The sequence below is a fragment of the Marmota monax genome, unplaced genomic scaffold (genome assembly GCF_021218885.2).
Source record: "Marmota monax isolate L192 unplaced genomic scaffold, Marmota_monax_Labrador192_F-V1.1 WCK01_AAM20220418_F8-fsc00009, whole genome shotgun sequence".
Classification (NCBI taxonomy): Eukaryota; Metazoa; Chordata; class Mammalia; order Rodentia; family Sciuridae; genus Marmota; species Marmota monax.
Window position 1 is genome coordinate 17,422,263 of NW_026694710.1, and position 15,325 is coordinate 17,437,587.

The 15,325-nt window shown below is 40.5% G+C and overlaps 1 non-coding gene across 1 annotated transcript; it reads right to left on the reverse strand.

Annotated features, from left to right (window-relative positions):
• Positions 1–13,202: 13,202 nt before the first annotated feature.
• Positions 13,203–13,275, reverse strand: Trnaa-ugc (transfer RNA alanine (anticodon UGC)). The gene has a single exon. It is a non-coding gene; the product is annotated as a tRNA-Ala (tRNA).
• Positions 13,276–15,325: the final 2,050 nt, after the last annotated feature.

Sequence of the window (15,325 nt, forward strand, 5' to 3'; positions counted from 1 at the left end):
AAAAATTTAAAAAGTCATCATAAAGTTTAATTATGTCAATACAACATCATTTAATTAACCAATTCACTGCTAATGGACATTTAAGTAATTTGCAAGCCTTTCCCAAGATGAAGCAATGTTTCAGTGAAACTTGAACGTGTATTATTACATACATATGGATCATAGGTCTCTTTGCTGGCTAAATTCCCAGGAAATAAGTTCAAGAGTTTTTTCCAGCCTGTATTTTGGTTCAGAGAATCAAAGCCACTCCCAGGTATAAAGACTCCAGTCTGAACTTTCAGGAATGATTGTCAAAAATTACACCATTGATACACCAACAGAGCTCCTGCCTAATTGGGACGTTGTCACACGGATGTTAGCTCCTGGCTGGCTCCTGGAATCACATCACCATACCGACATGACAAGGAAGCACCAAGATCAGGAACCAGATGATCAGGAAGCCCCTGCTGTTGCTGCCCCCAGAGTGACCCTTTGCCGCTAAAACGAATGTCCTAGGCCCCTGACTTTTGACACTCACAAAGCCAGTGACCACAGATAGAATGGGACAAAGGGTCAGCCTCGCTGTTACCTCCCAATTCTCATATGGTACTTCTGATTCATGGAATCTAAGGTACATTCGGGACCTTCTCTGCAAGGAATGTGGGAAAGACCTAGCTTTCTAGTTTCTACAGTCCAGAAGGCATGCTGAAATGAAAACGAAATGAATGACAGTCTCTCATGAAGATGTAGCATGCATTTTTAATTGTGCTATGTCCTGCCAAAATTCTCAAGCAAAGAAATAGAAGAAGAAAGAATTTTTTTTTTCTTTCTTTGCTCCACTGTAAAACTAAGATCTCCACGGCCAAAAGGGCACCTTCCCAACCTTGCTATGACTGTATAGGTTAAAAGGAATCTTTGAGAGCTTGTATTGGTTAGGAAGCTTGGACTATTCTTCAACAGCAGTAAAAATGCAAGGTGGAGAGAAATGAGCCATATGACTTTTTAGCCATCATCCCTTCCAAGGGCGTAAGAATAGGTCCTGAGCAATGTGGCCATTGTTGAGCATCTCTGGGGATGGAGTCTCTACCAGCTCATCCTCACATCTTCCCCCAGGAAGTTGGTGTCATCATCCCAAACTGGACACGCAGACAGCACACACTGACTGGTACAGCCCCAAGGGCCTGGCTTCCCCTTTCATTGCTGGGTGCCTGCACACAGCCGTTGTTAAATATTTTGAATGTTACTCTTGATTGTCTCTATGGTAAAGACAAGTAAACTGAAGTTCTGAAACTTTAGGACACATCCCCAAGGTCAGAAGGGTGGAAAGTAATCAGGATTTGAGTCTGGTGGTGTGTGGTCCAGTGTTGTTCTTTCTACCATACCCACAGTCTTTCTGCTGAATCAAACATTCATGCTACAAGTCTTGTAGTGCCTGGTGTCATTAAATGAGTTCTCTGCTTTCAAAACACACCGAGACACATTCTTCAGCATTGGTGACCAGATTTTTATGGGAACAAAAATTGAGATACCATTTTATGACATACGGTCCCACAGCTCAGCAGGGAACTGACATAATAATACAAGGTAGAAGATACGTTTTGTGACAAACCAACCCCTCCACAGCCTCATCTCTGCCCCTCCAACTTTGGTCACTATATGCTACATGCATACAGTGCCACAGCCCTGACTTATGAACAGGATGCCCTCATCCTGAAGAATGCCCGTTTTAAAACCAGCCCAAGAAGACACCGTGACAGGAGAATTTTTTTCCTGACATCTTCAGAAATAGTCATTTACTTCCTCTCACCTTGTATCTCTGTCATACTCCTAAGTAAAGGTACAATCTGCTTTTATTGTCCCTCACTGAACTGTGATTTCTTAAAAATTATATTTTAATCCTTTTTTGGCATCCTTGGTGCCTGCCATATAATACACATACTTAGAAGGTATGCGTGTGGATGCTAGTTTTTCCAAGTGGAAGGCTAAAACGTAAGTTTTTCTGTGTTATCTATTTCCTCTATTGTAACCCAAACCTTGTATTATGAAAACCAATCTATTGTCCATTCTAGAATCTTAAGTGGTTTCTTTTCACGGTGTGGTGGGATGGGGACCAGGCTCTGGAGGGAGAAACTGCTGGATTGGAAAGCTTGCTCCACCATCTGTTCCCTTCCTGACTTTGAAGGACTTTCTCTCTTTTCACTGGAGATTCTTTATTGGTAACGGGGGAGATGAGAATGCTTATCCCATAGACTATTAAGAGGCAAAATGAGAAATTGCACATAGAGCACCCAGCACCGTGCCGGGCTCCGTCACCTCACTGGGAGAGCAGAGATGGCGTACAAGGGAAATTAGTCGTGTCTAATTTGAACATTGCATTTTTGCATTTCTCCTCTAAAAGAAGAAAGAGTCAGGGTTGCTTTCAGACTTTCATTTATGTTGAAATGACAGAATTCAAAAATTTTGCTTAATGGGCAAAATGTTTTGCTCCTATGTTCAGAGTACTCATTAGAAATAACCTTTCCAAGGGGCAGCGCTGCCGTCTGTGTACAAAGCACAGCGAAGACTCGAGAAGTGGACGAGGATGTCTCTTCTCATTCCACCACAGCTTGTTGCTCCAGAGAATTGCTCCAGGAGGTTAATATCTTGATCCTCGGATAAAAATAAACATATAATTCACAAGAAATAGGAGCACAAATGGAACCACAGCTGGGTAGACAGCAAAGCAGAAAAAATTCTGCAAGACAGAGATGAAAAGTTTCATGGAACTATGGAACCCTGAGATAGGGAACTGGGGACAGGGGACCAGCAGCTGCACTAACTAGCTGTGGCTTTGGGAAAGCCATTTTTCTTTCTTTGAAGACCATTTTCCTCAATAGGAAATAAGCATGTAGGGAAATAAAAAGAATAGAAATAGGAAAGAAATAGAATAAGTATGTGGGGAAAGACAAGATTTTTTTCTTCAGTTCTCAAAAGATCATAGTTTGAATGGACATGTCTAAAGAAAAATTAATAAGAGAAAACAGGTATTTGTTTCTGTATTTATTTACTTATTAGAGCATCATAGTTGTACATACTAGTTGGGTTCTATACATGTATGAGATTTGACTTCAGCCCATGCCCCCCCTCTTCCCCTTCCCCATCCCATTCTACTCCCTTTATTGATCATCCTTTCACCCATTTATTATTTATTTTGTGATTGGAAAACAGCTATTCCTTAACATTTATTTTTCATATGTACATGGTTTTATGAGTGAATGAGGAACTTTCAGAGAGGCAACTTTGAGTTTTAGCTTATGTAGCATCTGCAACAAAAAACAGTCAAATATTCTAAAGTCATGATAATACAGAGATGAAATGCAGCCACATCAATGTTTATAGCTACACAATTCACAATAGACAAACTATGGAACCAGCTGAGATGTCCATCAATGGATGAATGGATAAAGAAAATGTGGCATATATACACAATGGAGTTTTATTCAGCCACAAAGAAAAACGAAATTATGTCATTTGCAGGAAAATGGATGCAACTTGAGAACATTATGTTAAATGAAATAAACCAAACTCAGAAGGTGGAGGGGGATATCTTTTATCTCATAGTTTGAATGAACGTATCTAACTAAAGACAAATTAATCTAGAGAGAAAAAAATAAAGAAAGGTGTGGGGATGGGCAGTTTTCATATCAAAAGGAGACCGGTAGAGTAGAGAAAAGAGACCAGGGGGTAGAGTAGCAGAGAAATACTGATATTGGCCAGATTATATTGTTAAATTGTGTGCATGTAGGAATAGGTAACAACGGATGCCAACATTATGTGTGATTATAATGCACTAATTAAAAATGTGGAAATATTTTTTAAAAAACCCAAATTTTAGAGAAATGGCAAGACAAAGGAAAAAGCCCCTAGGGGACAGAAAGAGGCAGTTAGTAAGGCTTGTGGGCACAAATTCCTCTGGTGCCACCTCCAGAGTCTGCTAAGCTTAGCCTTTGTCCTCCCTGGTGCACAGGTTAGGGGAAACATTTTGTCTCTGTAACTTTATATCCTGCTTTTAGGCAAATGTGGGAGGGCAGCTTGCCTCTATGTATTCTCAGCTACCTTCCACTCATTAACCCTTCGTATTTGGGGGTGGCATGTCCTGGTCTTTCACTGACATAAAAATCTCCATGTCTTGTGCCTCATAGGGGTTCACAAAGCAACCCTCAGGTGATAGGGGTTTGATACCATTGAGGTTAAAGGGCATTAACCCACCCCATCTAACCCCTCCATGACGTCTTGACCCCAGTGTTACCATCTTGGTTGTGGCAACAGAAAAGCAATGTATGAGCTTCTTGTCCAGGGACAAGTATTTGAAATGTAAATTGAAAATTCATATTTTGTGTTTTGCCCAACCTCTCTCTGTTTGTTTTAAGGTTTAAAAATATATCTAAGATGAAACACATTTCAGAAATCTCAAGTTTAAAAGTGAGCATATATTTTCATATATATCATTTTTATTAAAAAAATGATGATTTTATTAAACCTCTAGTAGTATTCATTTTGCATTTTTTTCTTTTTTCTTTACTTTCTTTCCTTTTTTTATTATTACGTTTTTTTTTTTTAAGATTGCAATGTACGTTTGTATAGATGGGTTCCAGTGAAAATCCTTCATGGCAGGAGGTAGGATGCACTTATGTATACTTAAATAGCTCATTTAATTCTCACCAGTAGATGCTTTTCACAGGTGAAATAGTCAAGAACCAAAGAGTTCAAATACTTTGCCATCTTTAAACTAGGAATTGGCAGACAGCCAGGATCCAAATCCAAACCTGACACCACAATTCTCAAGTTCAGGATGGGCTGGAACCATTCAAGTGGGGGCTGCCTTTTCTATGCCCTTGTCCTGCCGCAGAAAAGGCAGGAAGGTCCCCAAGGCTGACCTGGGCAGACAGGTAGGCTGAGCACTCCACTGTTACTAAGTCTGACATTTGCACTTGACCATTTTAGTTAGGAAAAGAGCAAGGGGAGCTGGATATGGTGCTTGGATTAGGCAACTGTAACCAGGAAAGAAAGGATGGAAGGAATCTAGGATGCTTGACCAGAAACCCAGAAAGCAGATAAGTCCCCTGACTGGTTATCTCTTTAGTTAAGAATCATGGGCTTGAACTTCAAAGTTGCTGTTGGTGATGAAACAGTTGGGCCACTTGTCGTTTAAGGACACCTGGGCAGAAGTGCAAATTTATATATGACTGGTGAGAAGTGTGCAAATGGTTTATCCTTGGCTCTCATCCTTTGAACACTCCCCCTTGGCCCCAAACTTGTTAATTCCTTCTTTTCCACCAAAAGGCATCACCAGGAAGTGAGGTGCCACCCCTGGTGTTAGTAATATCGCCTCATGGAAAACAAACCCTCCCTAAGCTTCTTAAGATCTGGTCATTCAAGAATACCACATACCTTATATACAAACAGAGATATGATAAGTGGTGGTATAACGGTGTATTAACAATTGTAATGCAAAAAAGAGAGAGCTCATATATCATGGCATAATTTGGCATGAACATACTTTATATACAGAGTTACAAAAAATTGTGCTGTGAATGGATAATTATGAATGTAATACACTCCACTATTGTCATGTATGTAAATAATAATAATAATAACAAGAATACCACAGGTCATTACAGAAGGAATCTTAGAATTCTGTGCTTCAGGGCTGACCATTGAAATGCAAGTTATTATTTTTGTTTTGGGCCTCCAACTTCATATTGATCTCTTCCCTCTGTTCTCCCAGCCTCCTTCTCAAAAAGCTCTCTTTTCCTAGAAAATAAGACTCTTTTCTGTCTGGTTGTCTGAAAACTATTTTTCTTTCCTGGTTTTCAGTAAGACTTAGAAGTATGTATTAATATATTGGGGGCTAGGGTTGTGGCTCAGTAGTAGAGTGCTTGCTTAGCACGCGAGAGGCAGTGGGCTCGATCCCCGGCACCACATAAAAATCAAATAAAGATATTGTGTCCATCTACAACTAAAAAAAAAAGATATTGGGGCTTCCTAACATACTTTGTTTAGTTCTGTTGGGGGAATATGGGAATATTTATGGAGGATTTAGTTGACATTACTGTTACCTAAAAGCTGCCAAGTAAGTTTTCAAAGAAGTCTCCCCTGGATACACACCCACTCTCTAAGGAGACAGGCATTTCTTATTTTTCTCCAATATGAGACTATGTCATTAAAGGAGCCCAAGAAAAAGAAAACACATCCCTAAGTCGCCACAAATGGCTGTGACCAGAAAACACACTGCTGTAATGATTTAAAAAGAAACATATTCCTGTAACACTGCAAAAGCATTCTTGATGTCTAATCTGAAAAGGCCAACTGCATCTCTAAATTTTGCGTTCAGAGCAGTAAAATAAAGTAGTCTCAGAAAAATAAATTATTTCTCCCCAAACAGAACATAGACGACCCCTTTGAAGCTTGCTTCCTCCAACCACACCTAACGTAAAGAGTCTTGATTTGAGTTTCAGAGGGATTCCAAAAAGTCATGCATGTTTGCAATGTGTATGTGCAGGCAAAGCATTTTTCTAGGGACCAGGACCATGGCTTTCAGCAGACGTTTTTTGAGGAGAACCCAGCCCTAAACACTTTACATTAAGTGACCCGAGGCTACACTGAAAAGAACTTCCCTAGTGCATTTGGCCTGTGTTGCCTATTGGTTAGACTTGGGGAGGGGGCAGAGCAGAAGCAAGGCCTCATTTAAAGAACTTCCTTCAGTATAACTTAGTCAGTCAACAAACAGGCAGGATGGACTGGTTTAGTCAAAGGCATAAGATTTGATTGTCTCTCTTTTAGGAGTCACAATCATAAATGCAATTGTTAACTGCAAATCACCCAGCCCCTTTCAAGTGCCTGGCTGCAGGATTGCAGTCCAGAGCCTTGTAGTCCCCAGGGGAGACTGCATGCTGTGTGATGAAGTGGTCATTAGTTGATTTGTGTAAAGTGCCTTGAAGATCTAAAGAGCCAGAGTGCTAGGAAACATCATCAACCTCCTCAAACTTTCTTTTACCTAAAGGCAACTTGTCAGTCCCTGATAAGTTACCCACAATGCAGGCCTGCTCTCAAGTCCTCAGCAGTAAGTTGCCCACCTGAATAGGGGAGTTTTCTTTTTCCTGGAGAAAGGGGTAAAGTCTTGATTCTCCTGAGCGGCCTCGGGGAAGCAGGGGCTTCCCCCTATTGTGCACAAATGCAGTTTTTATACAGAGGTGCTTAAAATAAGCTGAAGCCTAGAATGTTTGGTGATAAATTAAGTCAGAGGATCTGCCGGCTGGATGCCCCAGTGCATTGGGGAGGCCTTGGCTCCTGGCAGTGGGATCCGCATGATGCACGGGGAAGCCTCCACGGGGGATAAAAGGATCAGAATTTACAATCTCGTAGGGGTGTAAGATAAGCTCTCAGATAACTGTGATATAAATCAAGATGTGTTCTCTTAAAGCCACAGGAGAGAGCAAGAACAGGACGGGGGTTAGAAAATGGGGCTCTTAACGCTTCATGGATTGAACTGGGAGAAGTTTGGAGAAGAGAGTGGCTTTGGAAAGAGTCATGACAAATTACAAACAGCATTCACTGAGTCCTCCCTACGCGTCATTGACTAAATCCCTATGTGCATCATCTCATTTAATGGACCTTGACTGATAGGTAGGGTTGTGCCAGGTGCTTGTGGCTGGGCATGGCCTTGCTCAAGGGGAAGAGCAAGGACAAGAGCCAGAGGCTTCTGCTCAAGCTGTCTGCTAACTCTGCGCACCCTGCCTTGCTCTCCACTGTATACTTACGTATAGGTATATTTTTGTTCTGCATTAGCTTCTACTAACATGTTTCAAGAGCATAAAAATCGTGATCGCACTCCTCCTTTATCCAGGGTTTGGCTTGCTCTGGTTTCAGTTACCAGTGATCTGAAAATACCAAATGAAAAATTCCAGAAATAAACAATTCCTAAGTTGTGAAAGCCCACCATTCTGATTAGCATGGTACAACCTCTTGCTATCCCATTCTGTCCTGCCCCTTTTTGACATTTCCCTTGTATGAAGGTCACATGGAGCTTCCATAAGTCTATAAGAGGAGAAAAAACCTACTCTGTCACTTAAAATCATGTTTTAAATTAACTACTATTATTTTTTCTGCCAGAGGGAACCATGCTATCCTTTCCATAATATTTCAATATATTCATGGGCATTCAAGAAGATAAAATGTTTAGGTAACTATTAAATCTAAAATATTTCACGTTGGCATAAAGTGACATTAAAATGAGAAAAAATGCAGAGTTAAGAGATCAACAGATCTGGGTTTAGGCCTAAGCTCTCTCACTTACTGTTTGGAGATGGGGAAGCCATATAATCCCTTGCAGGGGCCTCGTACTTACCCTGTCAGGTTTAAGTAAATGATTGCCCAACTGCACCTGGCAGGCATACGTGGACCTAAGAGAGTCACCCACAGCCAGATAGAGCAAGCTGCAGGCAGCTCCCCTGCTCACTGTCCTGCACCTCTCCTCCCTGTCTCTAAACTGCAGTCACCTGAGAGGCTCCCCTTGTTCCCTGGCCAACCTGGGGTGCTCTGGTTCCTTCTCTTCTTGGTGGCCCAGGAAACTCTGGTGATATAGGAAGAGGAAAAGCTTCTCCACCTGCTACAAGGCTCATGGCTGGGGCTCCTGTAACAGAAGACAGACAAACAGGAGAAAAGGCATACACATTTAGTAAGTTTTATGTAGTACAGGAAACTTCAGAAATGCAGACCCCAAAAGCAGGTAACCCCGGGTCTCTTTGTGCTGGGTTTGGTGTAGAGGTGGGTGGTTGTGGGGAAGTCTGATTGGACGAAAGGAAGTACCATCTGCAGTAATGATGCAGGGAGCCTGGCCAGACCTGCTCCTTCGGGTGTTTCTCTGGGCCCCTGTGACTTCAGAGATAAGGACGTTATTCCTTTCTGTGAACAGGGAGGGCACCTCTCAAAGGAGAGTCAAACAATGCTTTTATACCTGTTTCAGGGGAAGGGCAGGAGAAGGTCAGAGAGACCTTCCTGCTTTGACTGTTTTCTCCAGTGCCAAGGTGCCCTGATTTGGTGAAGGGCGCCCTGAACACTGTCACCAGCCCATGTCTGTCTGCTCACCCCCACTGAAAACCTGTGCTTAGGGGCTTGTGGTTAGTGATAAGCGTGACAGGTTATCCCTTCAACTTCTTGACATGCATGTTCAAGTCATGCAGTCACCTAGTCGTGAATACGTCAGAGAGCAGGCAGAGCTCAGGACTCCACATTCCTTAGGCTAGGATGGGTAGTGTGTTCCCTCCTTCCCATTCCACCTGGAACCCGAGAATGCCGGACTCCAGTCCCATGTCCCCTGGGCTGCAGTGGCTGAACCCCTGAACCCTATGTACAACTTTGAACATGCTTCGAATTTGAGTTTTATCTCAGAGACTTCTAGGATTGAAAGTGCCCTGCATTTAGGGGTTTTGGTTTTTGTGTTTTGCTTCTGACTTTGCTTTTCCTTAAAGCAGTCGAAGGCTTTGAAAGGGACACATGTCAGCAGGAGCCTGGACCTCATATCTTTACATTTATTTTGCTCTTAACTATGCTTTGAGGAATTGGAGGAAATGCCAATTCCTGCACCGCAATGCAACATATTGTGATAGATGCTGCTTCTGAGATCCCATATGCTTCATATTGCCATGGAAAAAGCACTGGCATAGCAAGATTTTTTTTTTCTATAAATTTCCCTAGAGACTGAATTGGATTTCTGTTGGTTGCTTTTACAGCAACATTGTCTCATCAAGGAGGGAGGGAGGGAAAGAAGGAGGGAGGCGGTTGGCAGGGGAGAGAGAGAGGGGAAGAGAGAGAGAGAGAGAGACTGCATATTGCATATTAACAAATTGAGTGGGTCTTAATGCACACTTGTGTGCTTGCAGCAGCTTCTAGTCCTAATTCTATTAATATGTGAGTAGACCAGCCTTGGAAGAAAGGGAAAGCAGTGAACCTAGGGGAAGGAAGCCGTAGTCCTGACTGATACCACATCAGCCCTGGATCTGGCCAAGTGTATCAATTAGGTTTTGCTTAAGTGATGTACGAATTCAATCCCCTTCCATTTTTTTTTTTCTTTTCCACCCTCTGGTCTAGGCTGGCTTTAGTGGGGCTGAATGGCCCACGGTTGCCTCATCACAACTAGTGTTTGGAATGATGTCACTGTGGGGAGTGGCCCAAGTGTCTCTCATCCTTCGGCAGCTAGCTTCAGCTTGTCCCCATGGTGGGACTGCCAAGATGGCTTTGTAAGCCTCTGCTTGTGCAACATTTGCTAAGGTCCTGCATGGTCAAAGCATGTCACACATCTGAGCTTGAATTCAAGGGGTGGAGAAATGACCTCTGATCTTTAATGGGAGGTGTCACAAAGTTACATTTCAAAGGAGCAGGATATATATTTAAATACAGGAGGTAAATTGTGTTCTCTGAACTAAATGCCCTGAAATTTAAAGTGGATGAGCAGTGTGTGTGTGTGTGTGTGTGTGTGTACTAATAGTTCAAGTGCATCATGTCAAACATGAACTCTAGCCGCCTGTGCCACCCACCCCACCTCTCTTTCTATGTTATTAAGTGGCACTTGGTTCACCTACTAGCTGAGAAAAGAAGCCTGGGAGTGTCCTTGAATCCTCCTTTTCCTTATCTCAGGTGAAAGAGCTGCAGATGCTGCTCTGGAAAAGATCTTGCACCTGTCAGTTTCTCTCTGGGTCTCTGCCCTTTCTCCTCCACAAGACAGACTGTCCTTCTTCTTGGTGCAATGTCCCTGCAGACATTGCATGACGGCTGAAGGTCAGAGCTGAAGATCTCCTCCTTGATCACCAGATGTTGTCAATCCCTGGGCCCCTGACACTTGCTGGTACCCTTCTAGATCACTTTCTTTTTGCCCCTTTGTACTTGCTACCAACTTATTTTTTAATTGTATGCCTGTTCTACCAAATTTCATTGCCACAAAGACAGAAGGATATTGGTTTTGTGGTTCCCTGTTGAATCACCAGTGCCTATAACAGTACCTAGAATATAATTACTATCACTTTATTAAATAAATTAGCAGGGATGGTTTAAACAGTGTATTGAACTCTGTTGTCTAAAATGGACAATGACCTCTTTCCTTGCTCAAAGGCCCTGAGTTACCTCAATCCTGAAGAGTCAGAAAAATTCATCAGAGAAGTGACATCAGGGACCTGTAAGGGAGTAGTAATACGGAGGACGTGGATGAGAACACAGAACAGTAATGCGGTGGCACAGGTGACCTGCTAGGTCTGGTTCACTCCCATTTGTATTTATTTTTATAAGATTAAAATGAGTTTTATTAAATTTGATATGCTGGTTACTACTGGAGTCCTCTAAGACCCATGTGAGAACCAGGAGGGGTCTCCAAGTGTTCCTAAGACATAGCAAGTTGTCCCAGTGGGGAGATGCAGGGTTCCACAACAGGGAAAGTGTGAAAAGATCCTCATGTACTGGTTAGTTTATACGATGTCCTGGCCCACCCAGGGGGTCCTGCCCAGTTGAATTATGCTTTTCAAATTGGTTTTAATGATGCTTACTGACACAAAATGCATGGGATACCTGGAAAGAATCTGCAAAATAAATTGAATTGTACTGAAGGTAATACTATCCAAGCAAGCCCCAAAGAAAACTATGTAGACAGAGCTGGTATTGCACCTCCTCCTGAAAACAGTAGCAACCTAATTAGATAAGACGAGGGTGTGGAGACAAAATTACAATTGTTAAAACAATTAGAAATATAAACCTTTTTCTATTCTTTTTAATTGCTCTGCAAAGATTATGCTTAAGATAGTAGCAAACCAATGGTACGAAACATCACATTGAAAATGTAAGATATTTGTTACGACTTGGATATGAGGAGTCCCCAACAGTTTCTGAGTTAAGGCATGAATATTCAAAGTTGATCTGATCAGATTATGAGAGTTATAATCTAATCAGCAAATTAATTTATTAGGTGAATTAACAATTTGAAAGAAATATTGTGCTGAGTGACTCCTGTGGGCAGATAGGGCATGACTGGAGGAGGGTCCGTGGGGATCATGTCCCCAGGATGCCCCTTTCTCTCTCTCTCTGTTTCCCGGCGTCTGTGAGCAGAGCAGCATTCACCCACCATGCCCTTCCACCAAGATGCTCTGCCACACCTCTGACCCAGAGCAAGGCAGGCAGCCAACCACAGACTGAACCTCTAAAACCATGAGCCAATACAAACTTTCCCTCCTCTAAGTTGTTTTTATCAGGTAATTTTGGTTACAGTGACAAAAACCTAACTAACAAGCACAATAGTATTCATTAACTTCTTATTTTAACTTCTTTTTATTGAGACATCTTTTACAGACAATATACTACGTCGATCTTAAGTATCTGGTTCAATTTAGTTATGAACAACTATATACAACCGTGTAATAACCACACCAAATAAAACATAGGATGTTTTTAAATTTATTTTTTTATTGGTAGATGTTTGAGTTGTTTCAAGTTCTTAGCAATTATGAACTGCTGCAAACCGCAACCACAAGTTTTAGTGGACATTTGGTTTCACTTCTCTTGCATAAACACCCAGGAGTAGCATTTCTGGACCAATAGACAGGTGAATTTTTAACTCAACAGGTGGTTGTATCATTTTATGTTGCCATCGAAAATGTATGAGCATTTTAGTTGGTGCTGTCATTTGCATGTGGAATGTCCCCCAAAAGCTTGTGTTACAGGTTCGGTCCCCAAACTGGTGTTATTGAGAATTAGTGGAAACTTTAAGAACTAGGGTTAAGAGGGAGATTTTAGGTCACTGTGGGTATGCCTTGCAAGGGACAGTGGGACCCCCGTATCTTCCTCTCCACTTCTTTCTTTCTTGCTTCCTGGCCACGAGGTGGGCACTTTGCTCCAACATGAGTTCCTGCTATGATGTGCGGCCTTGTCCCAGGCCTGGGCACAACAGGGCCACCCAAGCATGGACTAGAATCTCCAAAACAGAGTCAAAATAAATATTTAGTCTTTATAAGTTGAGTATCTCAGGTGTTTGTTCTGGCAAAGCAGAGCTGACCTTTCATCTTCCCTTCCACTTATCAGTCCGTGTAATTTTGGTCATTCTTTTGTGGTGGTATCTCATTTTAATTTCAGTTTTCATTTATGTATTTCCTAATATTGTTTAAACATTTTTACATGCCTATTAGTTAATCTCTATGTCCTTTTTTTTGTGGTGCTGGGGATTGAACCCAGGGCCTTGTGCATGCAAGGCAAACACTCTACCAACTGAGCTATATCCCAGCCCTCCTATGTCCTTTTTGATGAAGTCTTTGTTTACATCTTTTGCCCACTTAAAATTTTTTTTATTATGAATGTACATATTTTGAATAGGACTCCTTTATCAAGTATGTGTGTGTGTGTGTGTGTGTGTGTGTGTGTATATATATATATATATATATATATATATATATATATATATATATAATTTATTTATTTACATACATACATTCCCCTCCTGTGTCATGACTGAATTTTCTTAATGATATCTCAATGATACCTTCCCATGTATAGAAGATTTTTACTTTGCTGAAATATAATTTTATCTTTTAGTTTTTTCTTTCATGGTTCGTGATTTCTGTCCCCTCTCCAGGAAATTGAAATCTTTGCTTATCACAAGATTGCACAGATTTTCTTTCATGTTTTCTATTAGAAAACTTACCTTCCTGGCATTTATGTTGAGATCTATGATCCATCTCAAATTAATTTTGTGTGCAGCATGGGGTACAAATCTAGGATTTTTTTTTTCTTATATAGATATCTATTAGTTCCAGCACTATTTGTCGAATGGACTTTCCTTTCTCTACGGAATTGTTTTGTCCCTTTGATGAAAATCAGTTGACCCTATGAAAGGATGTGTGTATGGACTGCATTCTGTCATATTGCTGAACTTGGCTGTTTTTGTACAAATACCACGCTCTCTTGATGATCTAGCATTACAGTAACTCTTAAAGTTACAGAACGTTAGTCCTCTAGCTCTAATCTTTTTGAAGATTGATTTTTCTTTTTTTTTTTTTTTTTAGGTTCTGTACATTTCCACATACACTTTAGAGTCATCACACACATTTTTATTTGGAAGACCTGCTGGGATTATGATTTGGACAGTGTTTAATTAAAAAAGAGAGAAGAAATGCCTTGACACACCAGCCTTTTGAACTATAAGGAGGGCATATCTATGACTTTAAAATTTTCTTTTTGACACAAGAAGTCTTGCCTAACTTTGGCTAAATTTGTTCCTAAATTTCTCAAATATTTCTGACTCTATTATAAATGTAATTAATTATTTTTTAATTGTTTGTTGGTGGTATACAGAAATACACTTAATGGTGAGATGTTGACCTTATTTTATCCTGACTTCTTACTAAACTCACTTATTTTTTCCTCAAAGTTTTTTTTTTTTTTTTTAAGGGAGGGGAGATTGGCTACTTTTAATTGTAAATAGAGAAGGTTTGTTTTGTTTGCTTTTGTTGTTGGTGGTGGTGTTTTGCTTTATTTGTTTTTGTATTGGGGATTGAAGCCAGGTCAAACCCCTGAGTCATATTCCTAGTCCTCTTTATTCGTTTATTTTTATTTTGAGAGACAGAGTCTTGCTAAGTTACTGAGGCTGATTTTGAACTTGAGATTCTTCTGCCTCAGTCTCCCTAGCTGCTGGGAAGAGAAGTTTTTGTTTTTTTTTAATTTCCATCTTCATGCATTTTATCTTTTTCTTGATTTCCTTGAAGCAACTAGAACCTCCCAGGCAACTGCTTTTCTCCTGATCTTATGGAAAATGGTGCAATACTTCACTAATAAGTATGATGTTAGCTCTGGATTCTTCAGAGTTGTTTTTTTTTTTTAATAAAGGAATGTTCCTTTTGATCCAAGTTTTCCAAGAGTTATTATTATGAGTAAGTATAGAATTCCATGTATTTATTGAGTTTACCACAAAAACCATTCTTCATTATTCTGTAACAATGGTGAGTTACCTTGATTGATTTGCTAATGTTAAACAAACAACGTTAAGCTGGGATAACCCCCATTTAGTCGTGATGCAATATCTTTTTAATATATTGCTGCATTTTATTTTGTAACATAATCTGTTTGCATTTATTTCCACAAGGGATATTGGAGTATATATATACATATATGTACATGTACATACATACATATTTTACGTGTGTGTGTACACACACACACACACATACACACATTTTTTTAAACTTTAAAAAATACAGGTTTTGTTATCAACATAATGCTGTTATCACAAAATAAGTAGAAAAATGTTTATACTTTCTTTGTGCTTGAAAGACTTTGT